This window comes from Rhagoletis pomonella, unplaced genomic scaffold (genome assembly GCF_013731165.1).
Source record: "Rhagoletis pomonella isolate Grant_MI unplaced genomic scaffold, Rhpom_1.0 Rhpom_scaffold_00003, whole genome shotgun sequence".
Lineage (NCBI taxonomy): Eukaryota > Metazoa > Arthropoda > Insecta > Diptera > Tephritidae > Rhagoletis > Rhagoletis pomonella.
The window spans coordinates 57,823,879-57,842,739 of record NW_023458557.1 but is presented as its reverse complement, the minus strand read 5'-3'; positions in this window follow the sequence as shown (position 1 = coordinate 57,842,739).

Genomic DNA, 18,861 nt, shown 5'->3' with positions numbered 1-18,861 from the left:
AAAAATACTAGCTTGAAAAACATCAAAAATATTAAAAACGAAACACCATTCATCCATTTTTGCCCGCCACTATATGTGTACGTATTGAAGGAATAATCTTCAATAGGCCATTTAGTATTGGACCATTCTCTTACTCACATTTACTTTATGGCTTTTATTGGATTCAATCGCCAAATAATACAACCTTTCAATTTCCAATAAATAAACGATGTAGCTTATTGCTCTACGAACTAACTCAATCGAAAATTATTTCCGTAACAATTTGTGAATTTGCTGAATTATGTGCGCAAATTTGCACATCCTTGCAAACACACAAACCTACCACTCTCTATGTATGTATGTATGTTTGTTTGTTTGTTTGTATGTATGTATGTAGTTACCTATATCTGAGAACATAAAAACTTTAACGTTGCATAGAAAGTATGTTTCAAACAAAAGTTGTGGTTGTCTAAGCAGTTGGCAGATAATTTTCATTCCATGAAATCGTTAACTTGAAAAATGAAGCATATAAATTCGCATATTTACAAAAAACAAGCGAGCAACCAAACAGCTACCGAAAACACAATACCACTGGCACTGTGTGCCAACCCAACCAAATTATCTCAACAAAAAAAGCGCTAAAAAGCACTTTGAAATACTAAAACCAAAGCAAAATTGAGTCCAACCAAAAAGCGGGCCCAAGCCAAATTGTATCACTGCTTGTTCCTGATGGCGTTTATGTCGGTTGACGGCGATGGCGGTGGTGATGGCTGATGGCGTTGGTGGCCCCACCGCACACCGCAACAAAGTCACAACGACACCGCGCCACTTCGCCGTCACTTGGCCGGAACCATAATCCTTACTCCATCCTGTCTGGCATTGTGCATGCTTGCCACCTACCGCACAGCTGAAAGCATTGGTCGTCGCATTTTGTTCATGTGGTGTCACAGGTGGCAAAGTTTTGTCAACTACGTATTTCCCCTTTCGCATCTTTCGCTTTCCACTCTACCTCTGTAGGTGCCCATAGAGCCATAACACCGCAGCGCATTCTTTACGTCGTGGTTGCGCTTCTTGTTACATCCTCTTGCATGACAAGCGCAACATCTGCTTTGTAGTTAGTTGGAAAATTCTATGCAATCGATTCGATGGTTGGTGTAATTTTCAATCGTCTATCAAAACGTTTTCGGGCGTTTTGGTTCTGCGGTCGCATGTCCGCATGTTCTACATTCACTTTAACACCCACTTCCACACGCACGCGTGCACGCCTGCTTTCATTTGCATGTATTCGTGGGAAAGGATAATAGTTTTTGGTTTTGAATTTTATGGATTTGAATTTGAAAGTTGATTGTTACATGCGAATCAGGCTTTTACTTTTTCACGAAGCGCTATAGGATTTGAGAGTACTTTTTAGGAAGTTGTTCGAACAAAAGTATTTTCATGTATTAAACTTTTGCGCGGCAAACCAAAATAAAAGTATGACCGTAATACCAATGTCATGAAAATTGAGAAACGTGTGAATAAGCAGTGAAATATTTTCTTTTTTTATGGAATACTCTATATTTGGGCTTTCAACAAATACTTCTTCGGATAACTATGTAGGTATTACCCTTGGCTCCAAACTTGTGTCGTGGCGGTGCAACGTCGACTAAAGAACAAAGAAGACCCTTGCAGCGTACTATACGAGCAAAAGAACCTTTTGGAGAAACTGGAAAGCACTGTAAAAATAGCCATCGGAAAATAACACCGCATGCCTCGGTGTTTCAGGTGGTGTGAGCAGAATATCTCAGCAAGTTCTGAATATGATCCTTCACTTGAAGCTGCCCCAAAAAGCGAGTCAAAATTGTGGAAGCAGGCCGAGTTCAAGCTGGAACTGCAAAACTATCGATGGTGGCGCCGTTCGATAGTTACGACAGTTGGAAAAATACTATCGATATTCTCAATATTGTATATATAGGCGAACTCATGATACAAAAACGAAGGTAGTTCCATTTAATGGCATTCGTTATTGTTGTTAACCATTTGACTTTTAATAAAATTATGACATTTCATAAAATTCATGCTACCTAATCATTAGAAGTAATATATATTTTTTTTAAAGCAGAAGATTTCCTCAGTCCATTCAAAGATGCGGAATATGATGGACTTGAAAATTTGAAATAATTTCCAAAATGGTGTTGCCGAAACAAGGTTTCAGAACGCGTGAAGAAAGTGATCAAAATTATATTTATTCTTATTATGTTAGTTGTTTATTGGAGGACGGTCTGTACAAGCCATGTTCCAGTTTTTTGCATACAATAGGGATACGCTAACCACAAAGCCATATTTTTTGCAAAATCTTATGAGAAATTTAAAAGCATATTTGGTCCAAAATATTTTAAAAAGGTTTTATTTGATAGTTTTTATTATAAAATAATGGCTTTTGTTATAAAATAGAAAGAATTACTTACATTTGAAATAAAGAAGGTGTGAACCACGTAAGTAAAAAAGTACCAAGCACTGAAAATGGTTTTTGATTTGAAATGTTATTACGTTGGTATAAATATGGGAAAGAAAATACTCCGATTTATTGTTTTAAGACATTGCGTGCTGCGTCATTCAAATTTGAACGACGGTTACATGCTACCAGTAGGCCATGTCATTCAAAAATGAATGACACTCAAATGGTACCTGTAGGCAAAGCAAGCAAGTTTGAAGAAAATTTTGAAAAAACTTTCTTATGATTTTATGACTGATTTATGAAAACAAGAATATTTCAAATGCATTTTCGCCATTTTCCAGCAGAAATTGAAGCGGTAAGACGTTCAAGCGGTTGTCATTCATATTTGGTTGACGTGCCGAGGCATGGAAATTTCCAAACCAAGTAGTATCCTAAAATCAACAGCTGTTGGGCTCTAAAACTTATATTTATGTTCATTTATAGTGTCATAAATTTTTGAATTGCATAGGCTTATACTTGAATATATCTGTCATACACATATGAATGACGTGGCCTACACGGAAAGGCAAATGCCATTTATACTTAAATGACGTTAACCGCAACGTAAACTTGCATTTGATTGTCAGAAAACCAAATAGTAAATATCTAAGAATTTTTTTCTGAACGTTTTGAAACATTACCTAAAATGGCTTGGCACGCAATGTGTTAATATTATAAAAGTGGAAAGGCCGTTGATAAGTAATACTCACAATTTATGGAACTTCAAAAAATTATATTACCCGTCAAAAGTTGTTTATTGAATCTACTTTATTTTTTTGTAACATATACATATATGTACATAAATAACAAAGTATAAATATTGCATCTTAAACGTGAAATTTTATATATTTTCCTTTATTAAATTCACAACGTCACTTATTTAAGTAAAGACCACAAAATTTAAACGCACCGACACCATCGAAACTATCGACTATCGCCCGAAAACAATCGATTTTTCTTCGAAAATAAAACTATTGATACTATCGATAGTGCCATCGATAGGTTTGCAGCTCTAGTTCAAGCATGCAGCTATAGGATTCTTATACGATTCCCGACTAGGGAGGAATGGGACGGCGCACAGTGGAAGAGCTCTATATAAGATGTGGTCTGATTTTGCTGAAAATTTTAACGTGTAGTACTTTTGCCTAGGAATAAATAAATATGAAAAGTGGTTGAATTTAGCGGACTACCATGCCTACGACGCAAGTTGTACCCGATTTCAATGGAATTCGATTTGTAACTGAGATTAACCTAGGAAGACATAAATCTGAAAGATTGGAAAATCTGTCAACTGCTACGCCCACCAGCCATCCGATTCTAAAATAGCAAAACATTTGGTGCAAGCTCTATTTCTCCATAAAAAAAGAGATATATAACAAATTGTGTGGATTGGCCACCAGCCATGACCCTTCTTTCCAACTAGTGGGCGGGAATGGGAAATACAACCCGATTTTATATAAAATCGATTTGTATCTTACAAACCGAATTTAACTGAAATCGGATAACGATTTTTACCAAATTTCAGTTGTATGTATGCCTTCCTAGCTTAATCCAAGTTACAAACCGAATTTTATTGGAATCGGATAATATTCGCGATATACGTCCCTTAGTGTGGTAGGCGTGGCAGTTCACCAATTTGTACCACTTTTTATACTTTTTCTTTCCTTACACTCTAAAACAAAATTGTGTAGATTTCCAGCTAAAAGGTAGGTTACTGATTTTCTACCTTATTATTCGTGAAATTACATGCTCGATTATTCAACGAATAGTTTGTTTAAATTTCGGACTTTTTAGAGTGTAACATAGCTGCTTTTGTGTGCGTAAATTTATTACGAAAGTGTGTACAAGCTACAAAATACACATCTGCTGTTTGATTTGACCCGTAGAATTGTGTAAAGCCGCTAACAAAATAGTCTCAATTTTAAACAGATTTTTTAGAGTGTAGTGAGTTCAAATAGCAAATTTTAGCAAAATAGAGATACGTTTACTACATTTTCCTGCATTTATAGGGATCTGCCAATGAGAAGCAGTAAGTCTATGGAAGATTGTCGACGTGGATGCAGCTGAAATATGCCTTCTCTGTAGTTCTGTTGGAGTTTTGCTGGTGACTGGTGCTGGTGATTCCATGCATCACCGATTGTTAGGCAATTCGCTAGCGGCAGGTTATGCGACGCTCGTATTGACATACTAGCGATTTTATGCATTACTGGTCGTTAGGCAATACGCTAGCGATTAGTAATCGTCACTTGTGCACCAGGTAATCGCTAGCGAAAGGACAAACCACGCGCACCCTCTCGGTACGCTTCAATGGCATTGCCATGTTAATTTCGTTAGGCAAAGGAATTGGTGTCGCAAATTTTGTCGCTAGTACCCGTCCGGGTACCACTACCCTGTAGGGAAAACACGAACTAGTGAACCAGATTTCTAGTTCAGTACTAGTTCTTTTTTGCCAAAAACGAGCCAGTCCGATAGTAACTAGTTCCGCACCAGACCAAAAGCAGTGAAATGTGGTACTTTCACTAAACTATTCTATTTTAAATTTTAAAAGCAGGGAAGGTAATCATTATGATTAAAATAATTTAAATCAGCATTTAATCATTATTTTATGAATTATTATTGAGCTTATTTTTTCGCTCAAACGGAAATAATTATTATTTGATTTTTATTTTTGGGATTACAAATAATGATTATGTTATGATTTTTATTTTTTCGCGCAGAGATTATCATTAATTTTCAGTTTTATTTTTTCCACTCAAAAATAATGATAATTTATAAAATTGAAAAGGCCATAAAGACGCAACCTACTAAAATTTTTACCTGAAAAGTTTGGGTCTTATTCCTTTTATAAGGGCGCGGCTACCTCTCAAAAGGATACGTCGGTTATCACGCTTGTATAGTTTTTAAGTTGCTTAATAATCATTATACTTAGTGATTCCATAAACAATGGCCAAGATCCTGAAGGACAATTGAGAAAGGCAATGCAGTTGCAGGAAAAAAGGCAAAAAGTGTCAAAATAATTACCACTTTCTCAAAAAATTTATTTAAAAATGCAAGCCACCAGAGCTACCTTTTTTTAAGAAAAGACACATTAAGTTTCTTTATGCAATCCACCACAGCTACCTTAATACAGTCAGTCAATAAAGTTTAGGTACAACGAATTTTTTACAATACGGGCAACTATTTTTTTAATATTTTAGTTTTCGGTAATTTTTTATAAATATGGTCAATTCTACAACAAAATCCCCAAAAATCAGAGTTCCAAACCTTGTGTAAAATTTAAGAAAATTCTGCAAAATTTCATTAAGATAATTCACTTTCTATTTACGCTCTCTAGAAAAAGTTTTTTAGCCCATTCAATTTTAGTATAATGAAGTGCAAGTGTGAGGAAGCTAGGACTTACCAAACAACAAAAAAAAATTGCTAAATATCAATGGTAAGTCCTAGCTACCTCAAACTTGCACTTTGTTATACAAAAATTGAATGGGCTAATAACTGAGTACTTAACTTTTTTCTAAAAAGTGTAAATTGCAATACTTGGATGGAAATTTGCAGTTTTCTTTAATTTTGCATAAGGTTTGCAACTCTGATTTTTGGGGTTTTTGGTGTAGAATTAACCATATTTTTATAAAAAAAAAGCGTGAGTACTAGGTACTCATGAAATTTGATGTGTATACGTATGCGAACGGCAAAGCATAAAAGTACGTTTACATATAAATATAATCTCAATCAAAGCTCGGTAGCTGTCAAATTGGATGTGCTTGTTATTCACACAACTCGAGGAAAAGTTAAACTTCTTCTCTGTGCCACCGTGGTCACTTTTTTATGCAGCACATATTAGGCCATTTAAATATATTTATAACTGAATATTTTATTAAAAATACCTTTACAAACCTATTTTCCTTACTAGCGTCAATTTTTGTTTACTTTAATATTTGACATTCCTCCTCTTCTTCGCAAGTATAATCGATAAAACTAAGTTGGACACCAAAAAGTTATCGGTTTAATCTGAGATATTTTTAATTATAATTTTCCATGGCTAATCTCTTTTTCTAATAACAGATTAGGGAGTTAAGCTCGAAAATTAGGATAATCTTTTTATATGTAAAGCTATTATTAAGCGATTCAGTTACATACATACAAATGTAGGTTAGGTTAGAAATTAAACATTAATTTCACTTAATTTTATTCATTTTTCTGATTTAGTTTTTTTATTCATTTTCATTTTTAATTATTTTAATACATGAAATTATCGGTATGATTGATAAAATATACTTGTATATACTTGTGACTCAAGGGCGTTAAAATATCTTGGAAACACCGCATCAGTTATTGTTTTTGAGCTTAAAGTTTGAGCATTTCTATTTGTATATATTCCTAAATTTACCAAAATAGACTATTAAACCTATGCCTAAAACCATCTACGAATATCAAAACCAGGGCATGAATCACGTATGACGACATTCGTCTGAACGATATCGTGTCGAGATTGTCTTGCTTCATAAAAATCAAAAATTGTTTGATCGTTTGTGCGATATCGTCAACTCGATTCCAGTTTTGCTTCACGTAACAGTAACTGTAGCCGTAATCGATTCGCCAACAGTTAGCGAGTGGCGAAACGAACGAATACAATGAGGTACAACCAAACTCGTTATCGTCTATCTGTGCTAGCTAACTTTGTTGTTGCTTTCACATGCAAAATTTTTCGTTAAGCGACCGGAACTCAAACATAGCAAGCAACGAAGTGGCGAATCGATGACGGCTATTAACACGTAACCGCAACACAAATGCATAAATCAGTGTTTTGACAACATCGTTTTGTCAGTATCGTTTGAACGACTATCGTTTCAAAGTTACGTGATTCATGCACAGTTGCAACAAATGAGTCCATACATATTTATGTACATACATAGGTACAAAGCCGTATGCATGTGCGGAGTTTAAATAATCGGAAGTAATAATCAATTGTAGCGCATTTCCTCTTACTATGCATATGCCTAAATGTATGCAACCATTTGGCAAGCAAACACAGGGTGCTTCTAATGAAAATAAAAATTTTATGCTGAAATACACATGCTAAGCCCTTCGAAATTTTGTGCTGGGATATGCGTTACAGCTTCGCAAATTTTACCCCTACCGAAACCAAAGATGTATACACATCAAAAATTAGGAAAAAATAAAATATTTAAAAAATAGTTGCCGGTATTGTAAAACCTTCACTGTACCTAAACTTTATTGACTGACTGTATATCTTATTTAAGTTAAGTACGACAAAAACTTTCGAAGTACTTCATATACATATAAGCTTAAAAAGAACTGAATTTACTTAAAAATCAATATGCTTAAATTTAGACAAGTAAGACAAAGTGAACTAATATTTTTAATTTTAAGCAGAACGCACTTTTGTTTTTTACTTACTACTTAAGTTTAATACTACTACTACTACTAATATAGTTTATAAATTTTTAATAAATGCGTTTTAACATTTGTGATTGTATTGTCCTTCCTTCAACCGATCGTATTTAATATAGAAGGGAAATGTTTCGACAAGCCTGATTAGAAATGTAGATCTAAGGTGACGAATTTATAATAGGTTGGGAACTATAAAAAATGGATGCAGATCAAACTAGATCTCATCTGTCGAATTTAGAACTGGTTCGGAACTATAGAAAAAGGGATGCAAAACGAACTAGATCTTATCTGTCGAATTTAGAACTGGTTCGGAACTAGCGCCAAAGGGATGCAACGGGGGACAATTGACACTTCCTAGGAGATCGCAATGTTAAATTCGCCGGTCGCTAGCATGCAAAAGAGAATTAACGCGTACTAGTCATGGTTCCAAACGCACTAGAACCGAACCAGTTCCGCACTAGTTCGTTTCCCTACAGGGTCACGATTTCGCTGACCCGCCAGTAGTGAGTACTGGTCACCCGATATTAAGGCGATGTCAGATAAAACTTTTGCTTCGCGTTGCGTGACAGATTCGCTTTGACAGAAAAGATGAAATGTATGAAAATGCACAAAGCATGTCGTTTCAGCCGCAGCGCGAAGCGAAAATATGGCCAACTCTCATCTTTTTGCGCGCGTTGACAATCTGCCGGTTTAATATTTATTTTTTTCGTCCAAATTCAAGTTTTTATGCAGAAACATAAAATTTAATTACATTGCTGATATTTTTAAAGCTAAATAAATGAAATCTACAGCAATTTTGTGGAGTAAAAAAGCAGTACAAAATTGTTTTCTTGGCGTTCATTGTGGCATACTTATTGCTTTATTGCTTCTGGCGCTTTGCTGGCAAAGTTATAAATGTCACGCAAAGCCACAAAGTTTTATCTGGCATCAGCTTTAGCGATACCAATTCCTTTGCCTAACGAATTTAACATGGCAATGTCATTTAAGCGTACCGAGCGCTGCTTTGTCCTTTCACTAGCGATTACCTGGTGCAAAAGTGGCGGTTGCTAATAGCTAGCGCATTGCCTAACGACCAGTAATACACAAAATCGCTAGTATGTGATATTTTCAATGCGAGCGTCGCATAACCTGTCGCTAGCGAATTGCCTAACAATCGGTGATGCATGGAATCACCAGCACCAGTCACCAGCAAAACTCCAGCAGAACTACAGGGTTACTATTAGTTTCAAGCAGTGCCACGAAAAATACACACGCACACATAACATAGCAAACAAAGCGTGCATACACTGAGGGAAATAATGCATAGTAAAAATGAATACTTTATATTTAGGTGTAATCCCGTATTCCTCGGACTAAAACTAGTAAAACTGTCAAAAAATAAAAATTCGCTCAGAGCAATAGAGTAACATTGGAAAGTACGGGATCGCTTTCTAGTAAAAAATGGTAACTTCTGTCAACTTCAACATAACCTCCAAATTTTGGTTGTAATTTTTTTCTTATTTTATGCGTAAACACACTCAGCTCACACATATAAATAACCAAAAATACTTTCAAATTGATTATAATCCACTTAAACAAGTAATTAAATACCTTTCAACATGCATTAGCAGAGTGCACTTTTCTTTTGTTTACAATTTGGTTGCCAAACACACAACAGCTGATCGTTTGACACATTTACCAGAACTTGAAAGCAAAAAATCTTCGGACTAAAATTGGTAACTTCTGACTTCTTCTCAATAGTCAGAGAACCGAGTACGGGATCGATTTCCAGTAAAATCTGACTGATTCTGACTAATTCTCACTAGTCCGGACTCGTACGGGATCGCAACATTTGATTGTCGTTTAAAAAAGTTCGAATTTAAAAATAATATTTTCATACAAAATTTATTACACACGTATTTGACTGTTCACATCTGAGTATATACATGAGTGTACATACGCACCCCAAGCATGCAGAGCGCCGCTCTGAGAGCGGTGACAACACACACATTCATACATGTTTATCCAAGAATGATAGAGTACAAGATTGCGCCCATCAGAGAGGATTTTTGAGAATAATTTTGTGTGACGTCACACTGGTGCAATTGCGAGAGAGAAATGCCAAAACGTGAGCAAGAATGGAAGATGAAAAAATGTTGCAAGGAAAACGTAAACAAGTTGCACAAGTGTGACGTCATACAAACAACGATTCTGTCAAATTCACTAAGATAGGAATAGCGTTACCGTGATGGGCGCAACCTCTATTTTTCTCAATCGTGATGTCTATCCGTACAAATCGCGTGCTGTGGTGTTGATGGATATTCAATATTTGAAAGCAAATTTATATGCCTGGGTGTAGCTGAGTGCGCAAAGATGCATGCCACAATTTGTTGATATCCAGAGATGGTCAGGGTTCGAATTCCACTGCAGGAAACATGCAAAAAAATTTTTTTTTTAGTTTTTTTCTTGATTATTCACTTCACGGATGCTTTTTCAGTACGAACGCGGTCATTTTAATATGCGCGTAATTGAATTGAATATTCACCAATATACAGTACTTTTGTTGACGTTTATAGTAAGATCAATTACGTTTCTATTTGATTTTAATATTTTTTCCCTCAGTGTAGCCTCGCGAGGCTACTGGATGCCTGGCACTGGTTTATAGTGGAATTACAATACCGCAGTGGCAGCGCCAGTAATCAGCTGATACTTTAGAAACAATTTGTTCGAATGGTAACTCTTACATAGCAGCAGCGTCAGTGAGCAGTACTGCCAATTTTAGCGCACTTTCTAATTTTACTGCCGCTGCCGAAGCAAATCAGAAGGGATATAATTAAATTGAAAAACAAAAATTACCTAAAAATGGAAGAAACAAGTAAGAAAGTCTAAGTTCGGGCGGAGCCGAATATTAAATACCCGGCGCAAGTATTAAATATATGTTTTTTCACCTTCCCGAAACCTACCGCTAGATGGTAAGACGGGGTGTATCAATTTAGAGTAAATAGGCGTCCTTAAATTTCGAAATATTGCAGTTTCAAGCATTTCTTAAATTTACCGTTATATGAAAAGCGGCTGTTTAGTTTGGTAAAACTAAATCTTACTGATTATTCCCTTTTTCTTTCAACGATAATAATCGCAGCTATGTAAATAACATAGTTAATGTACATAAGTGTTAATCGATAAAAACGGCAAAGGTTATAAAATATGGACCTTGATCTTTAGTAATGGGTTCCTTAGGCACAAGCACTTGACATATTCTGTTGTTGATCTTCTTATGATGCGCATGTGCAAATAGATCACAACATACATACGTACGTTCATCCAAATAATGTGATAAGAAAACGTTGTCACTAAAAACATGCATGTGCATCAACATACACCCTCACACACATTCATTGTAAATACACTTGTACACACAAACATGTAAATATAGACTAAGTAAAAGTTGTATTGTTAGATTTAGAAAATTACTTATAAATAAAAGCTCCACCGACGATGGAGTCAGTTATACGTTCAGCTCTAAAGAGCGGCCGTTATTTTAGTCCGATTTCAACAATTTTCAAAGTTTTGCTTTTATGTGGGTAGCACAATAAAAATACCGAGTGTTGGTACAAATTGGTAGAACGGTTCCCGATATACATATATGAGATCATAAGTGGGCGGTGCCACGCCCATTTTCCAAAATTTTACCATAAACGTATTTCTTGGTAAAGAATTGTTGCAAGCATTAGTTTTGAATAAATTTGCTTTAATATTTACTGATTTATCGAAGATTTTGCATTTCTTTAAATTACTGTTATATGAGATGTGGGCGTGGTTATTGTCCGATCTTTTATGCTGTACCAAGGCCAACAACTGTGCCAAGTTTGGAAGAAATTGGTGCAGCGGTTACCAATGGCTACGGCCATTTTCCAAAAATTTATAATATTCTAATTTTTCGTCTGAAAATTATTGTAAATATCAATTTAGAGTGAATTATCTTTAGTAGTTACTAAAATATCGCAGTTTTCGTATTTCTGGAAATTACCGTTATATGAAAAGTGGGCGCGGTTACAGTCCGATTTCGCCCATTTTCAATACCAACCTACCTTGGATTAATGGAAACCTACATACCAAATTTCGTTGAGATATCTCAATTTTTGCTCGAGTTATCGTGTACACGGACGGACGGACAGACGGACGGACAGACAGACATGGCTTAATCGACTTCTTTATTCATTCCAAGCATTTATGTATACATTTGTCGATATCTATCTCGATTCGTTTTAGCTGTTACAAACAACCGTTCTTCTTCTTCTTATTTGGCGCTGTAACCGCCTAAGCGATTTTGGCCGAGTCCAAAACAGCACGCCAGTCATTTCTCTTCTGTGCTAACTGACGCCAATTGAAAATGCCAAGTGAAGCCACGTCCTTCTCCACCTGGTCTTTCCAACGCAGAGGAGGCCTTCCTCTTCCTCTGTTCCCAGCATCGCGGCCCGCGTTGAATATTTTCAGAGCAGGAGCGTTTCTGTCCATCCGAACGACATGGCCAAGCCAGCGGAGCCGCTGAATTTTAATTCGCTGCACTATGTCTATATCGTTGTAAAGCTCATACAGCTCATCGTTAAATCGTCTGCGATATTCGCCATCACCAACGCGTAAAGGTCCGTAAATCTTTCGCAGAATCTTTCTCTCGAAAACTCCAAGAGCTGCCTCATCAGATGCTTTCATTGTCCATGCTTCCGCGCCATACACCAGCACAGGCATGATGAGTGACTTATAGAGTGTGATCTTTGTACGACGAGAGAGGACTTTACTTCTCAATTGCCTACTCAGCCCAAAGTAGCACTTGTTGGCAAGAGTGATTCTCCGTTGGATTTCAAGGCTGACATTATTATTGGTGTTAATGCTGGTTCCCAAATAAACGAAGTCGTCTACTTTTTCAAACTTGTAACTGTCAACAGTGACGTGGGTGCCAAGACGCGTATGCTCTGACTGTTTGTGTGCTGACAGGAGATACTTCGTTTTGTCCTCGTTCACCACCAGACCCATTCGCTTTGCTTCTCTATCCAATCCCGAGAAGGCAGAACAGACGTAGCCCTTGTTTTTACCGATAATATCGATGTCGTCGGCATACGCCAGCAATTGTACGCTCTTATAAAGTATTGTGCCTGAGCGGTTCAGTTCTGCGGCTCTTATTATCTTCTCCAACATAAGATTAAAGAAATCACACGAAAGGGGGTCCCCTTGTCTGAAACCTCGTTTGGTATCAAACGGCTCGGAGAGGTCCTTCCCTATTCTGACGGAGCTGGTGGTATTGCTCAACGTCATTTTACACAGCCGTATTAGTTTCGCGGGGATACCAAAATCAGACATCGCGGCATAAAGGCAACTTCTCTTCGTGCTGTCGAAAGCGGCTTTGAAATCGACAAATAGATGGTGTGTGTCGATCCTATTCTCGCGGGTCTTTTCCAAGATTTGGCGTATTGTGAATACCTGATCTATGGTGGATTTTCCAGGCCTAAAGCCACACTGATAAGGTCCAATCAGCTCGTTGACGGTGGGCTTCAGTCTTTCGCACAATACGCTCGATAAGACCTTGTAACCTATGCTTAGAAGGCTAATTCCGCGGTAGTTGGCGCGTATGGCGGGGTCGCCTTTCTTGTGGATTGGGCAGAGCACACTTAAACTCCAGTCGTCGGGCATGCGTTCATCTGACCATATTCTGCATACGAGCTGATGCATGCACCTCATCAGCTCCTCGCCGCCGTACTTGAATAGCTCGGCTGGCAGGCCGTCAGCTCCAGCAGCTTTGTTGTTTTTCAGCCGCGTAATCGCTATTCGTACCTCGTCATAGTCAGGCGGTGGGACAGCTACTCCATCATCATCGACTGGGGACTCGGGTTCGTCTTCCTCACTACTTTCAGCGCTGCTACCATTCAGTAGGTTATAAAAGTGTTCCCTCCACAATTTAAGTATATTCTGGACATCGGTCACTAGGTCGCCATTGTTGTTCTTAGAGGAGTTCGCCCCGGTCTTGAAACCTTCCGTAAGTCGCCTAACCCTCTGGTAGAATTTTCGGGCGTTCAAACAAACAACCGTTATGTGAACAAAATTAATATACCTTGTGCACAAGTGCGCTCGGGTATAAAAATTATAGAATTCATGCGGAATAACAAAATATTGTACGATAAAACGCACGGCGGTTATAAAAATATTATAACTAAAGAGAAAAAATGGGAAGAGCTTGCAGCTACAATTGAACAACCAGGTAAGTTGATATTTTTCATAATTTTATGTAATTGTGCTATATTTTCCTATATAATATGCAGTTGACAAGGTGAAGAAAAGGTGGAAGACAATTCGTGACCGGTACTATAGAATTTTGGAGGAGAACAAAATTGCTACCACTTCGGGAAGTGGACAGCAGCCCTGTGCTGCAGAAAAATATGTATATTATTATCTACTAAACTTTTTAAGAGAATGTGAACACAGCAACAGAAGGTGGGTACAAATATTATAATATCGCTGATATGGGTTCAAGTCGTAACACGTACTTTCTGTAGCACTGTTGGTAATTTTCCATCTGAAGAGGTAGACTGCGACCAGCGTTGCCAGGTTGATGTTTTTAACGTCATTTGGACGTTTTTTTGTATCCTGTTGACGTTCGGACGTTTTTAAGTAAAAAATCACGTTTTTTAACTTCTCAGTAATTTTTCTCTGTTACTAGATCTTGTAAGTAGAACTGATTTTGAATTATTTTTTTAATAAATCTCTACAAGCTTTGTTTTTTTGCAGCAGCTTCTTCAAAAGATCTTTAGTCTTTGGACACAGATGGCTTAAATATGATGCAAACCAAGCGTACGCGCATTTATTTTTTGGATTCTTGGCTGGTTTTGTGAACACTTGAGGTTAAAAGCCAAATCAGGAAGAGCTGATCTATTGTAATACGCCCGCTCGCAAAAGCACCAAAAAACCTGTAGCAGCATAAAAAGTCAGAAAAAAGTAGGCGACTTTTTAAGGCTTCATTGAAAATGTAATGAACGCAAAAAAGGCTGAAATATTGCTATGCTCCTTTTTAGCAGAACATCATTTAGCATTTTCGACAACCGACCACATAACCAAATGTCTACACGAAAAAAAATTATTAAAAATCAACGCGATTCTTTAGCACCTTATAACTTGCACATTATTACCCTGGAATTTGATAGGCTATCAAGCTGAGTACTCAAAACAAATTCTTAAAAATCTTAATAAAAAGTTGAAAATCTAGCTGATACTTTGCAGATATTTTTATAATTTTTGCACAAAGTTTGAAATGTGGATTTATATTTGGTTTGTTATATAATGAGCTAGGCTTTTATGGAAAAAGAATAAACATTAATTAAACAAAAGAAAAACAGCCGCAATCGATCAAAATGTTGATGACTGAATCAGCTGATCACAAGTGGATGTATAAAATGATTTTTATATTAACGATCTCAAACCAGTTTACAATAAATTGTAAATGTGCTCTGTCGAAATGACATTTTAATATACCTTATATATGTACATACTTATGTACCTTTGTATACAATAAAAGTTTAATAAGAACAATTATTTGTGCATGCATTTGAAAAAGACGTTTTTGGGTAGAAAATGACGTTTTTTAGACCAAGAGGGACATTTTCTCATGCCGATGACCTGGCAACACTGACTGCGACGACGGCGAATTTCTTATGGAAGAAGTAGCCGCTCCCAAGCGTACGCCGAGCAAACGGCAGGCAGAAAACGTAGTGCATAAGGAATTGCTCGATGCCATGAATTCATTTAAAAATAAGGACGAAAGTGAGAGCCCAGTAATGATGTTTATGAAGAGCATTGCTGTGCAAGTAGAAGCTGCAAATTTTTCACCTGAACAGTTATTAAACCTTCAATCAAAGTGAAAGAAGTGTATACTAGATTGCATACGCTTAAAAAGTCGTTCATTCAATTCATTTAAAAACTCGTTTACTATGAAACCTCCCTTCAGGGAAAGCTACTAGTTGTGAACTAGAATTTTACCAGTTTGCGTTTCAGCCCAACTAGTTCACGATAGCGACTGGTATTTTTAACATTGCGATGTCCTACGAGATGTCAATTGTCAGGCTATGCATCAGCATCTACTAGTAAAAATACCAGTAGCATCATACCAGTTGATGAGATAGTCTGCCAATTCATCCCCCATGAAAAGCATTAGTATGCCTTTTTGCTCGCGTCGCTCCAACAGTCGCAATGGCCGAGAAAGCAAAGCACTCGCGTGGTATGCCTGAGGTACCAGGTTCAAGCCCTGGTGCAGGGAAAACTTTTTTTTTATTTTTTTTTTATAATATTTCTTTTATTTATATTTTTTATTAAGGGTTTTTTTGTTGTTCTTAGATTTAATAAAAAACATATTTTTTTAATCCATTTTTTTATGGCACAAGTATTTCTTCCCATATATTTGTTTCTTTTTTTTTTGTAATGCAACTAGATTTTTAAGTTTGTTATTTATATTTAAATTGCAATAATTATTCCTATTTACATTAAACTAACTTTAAAAATCTTAACCACCTCCAAGCGGCCTCAAACCTGCGATCCCTGAACCAGAACCAGTAGTCTTCACGTGACGCCACAGCCGACATTTGTAAGAAAAAGCAATTGCGTTTTATTTTAGGCTTTGGCAATTCAAAGGCCGATGTCTCTGAACGCTTAAGTTCTTCGAAAATGTCGAATTGGTAGGCACATACTAGTTTGTGAACTAGTATTTTTTCTAACTGGTTTGGGTTTTCACTGCAGGGGCTGTACCTTTTTGCTTAAAATAAAATTAGTTTCCTGTGCTGAGCACATTTCCCTTATCTTAAATGGTTTCTGGTGAAGACATTGCTATAAATTTTTTTGTTTTTGATTGATATGTATTCCAATTTTTTAATTTCTACCGATTAAACATACATATTTAGCCTAAATAGTTGCGTTCCAGATGCTTCACGATTTGCAGGTTTTTACAGGTGACCACCTTCCATAAGGTTTAATAATGAAGGAAACAGCTTATCCTGCAAATCCTGTAAAACCTGCAAATCCTGTAAAACCTGCAAATCGTGAAGCATCTAGAACGCAACTAATGCTGCGATTATATCTGTGGCAATAAATTAAAACAATCAAAGTTGAATTGTAGAATAGTACAATTGAATTGTAGGGAAATTGTAGACTATCTACATATGTACCCTGAAATTTACTACTCGATTGTCCAGATTAAATACAGAATTATTAATTTAATCTTTATAATCATTATTTTAGTTACTAATTTTCATTTAAAAGTGGACTTTTGAAATACCCAAAGTTGTTGTAAGTTGTTTTAATTTATTGCCATAGACAAATCTCTATGTACATATATCACAAGTATTATTCTATATTAAAATATATATCTATATATATAAATGTGAATGTCTGTTTGTTTATTACTTTATAACTTCTGAACCGCGACACGGAATCGCACGAAACTTTGCACACTTATTTGTTTTTACCCCGGGAAGGTTATAGGCATAGAGAAAAAGGGGCAGTGCTGGAAAAGAGGGCGTGGCACCTCCTATACTTACTAAACTTTTCATATTGTATATCTCTTGAAATATTTGTGGTAGACCATTAGAACTTGCTGTCGAGATAAATAAAATTAATTCCATACTCATGGGAAAATATGGGCGATATTGGAAAAGGGGGTGTGGCACCTCCAACAGGCGTGAATTATTTAATCAGCTCTAACTTCGGAACTTGAAATTTGGTATGCAGACATATCTATTGTAGGTATAGTAAGGTATATATATATATGATACTGTGAAAGGAAGCTCGGCGAATCCCAAAGGCGTGGAATATTTACCAGTTATAACTTCGGAACCATAAGTCACATAAACATGACATTTGGTATGCAGACATATCTATGGTAGGTGCTTATAGTAAGGTTTTTATACCCGAGCGCACTTGTGCACAAGGGTATATTAATTTTGTTCACATAACGGTTGTTTGTAACAGCCAAAACGAATCGAGATAGATATAGACAAATGTATACGTATATGCTCAGAATGAATAGAGAAATCGATTAAGCCATGTCTGTCTGTCCGTCCGTCTGTCCGTTTGTCCGTCCGTCCGTGTACACGATAACTCGAGCAAAAATTGAGATATCTCAACGATGTATGGTATGTAGGTTTCTGTTAATCCAAGGTAGGTTGGTATTGAAAATGGGCGAAATCGGACAGTAACCACGCCCACTTCCCATATAACGGTAATTTCCAGAAATACGAAAACTGCGATATTTTAGTAACTACTGAAGATAATTCACTCAAAATTGATATTTGTAGTAATTTTCAGACGAAAAATAAGAATATTATAAATTTTTGGAAAATAGACGTAGCCACGCCCACTTATGGTTACATGTGTATATCTTGGTAACCGCTGCACCAATTTCTTCCAAACTTGACACAGTTGTTGGCCTCGATACAGCATACTAAATGGCCGAAAATATTAAAAATCGGACAATAACCACGCCTACTTCCCATATAGCGGTAATTTCCAGAAATACGAAAACTGCGATATTTTAGTAACTACTGAAGATTATTCACTCAAAATTGATATTTGTAATAATTTTCAGACGAAAAATAAGAGTATTATAAATTTTTGGAAAATGGGCGTAGCCACGCCCACTTATGGTTACATGTGTATAACTTGGTAACCGATGCACAGATTTCTTCCAAACTTGGCACAGTTGTTGGCCTTGGTACAGCATACTAAATGGCCGAAAATTTAAAAAATCGGACAATAACCACGCCCACATCCCAAATAACGGTAATTTAGAGAAATACAAAATCTTCGATAAATCAGTAAATATTAAAGCTAATTTATTCAAAATTTATGCTTGCAACAACTCTTAACCAAGAAATACGTTTGTGATAAAATTTTGGAAAATGGGCGTGGCACCGCCCACTTATGATCACATATATGTATCTCGGTAACCGTTCTACCAATTTGTACCAACCTCGGTATGATTATTG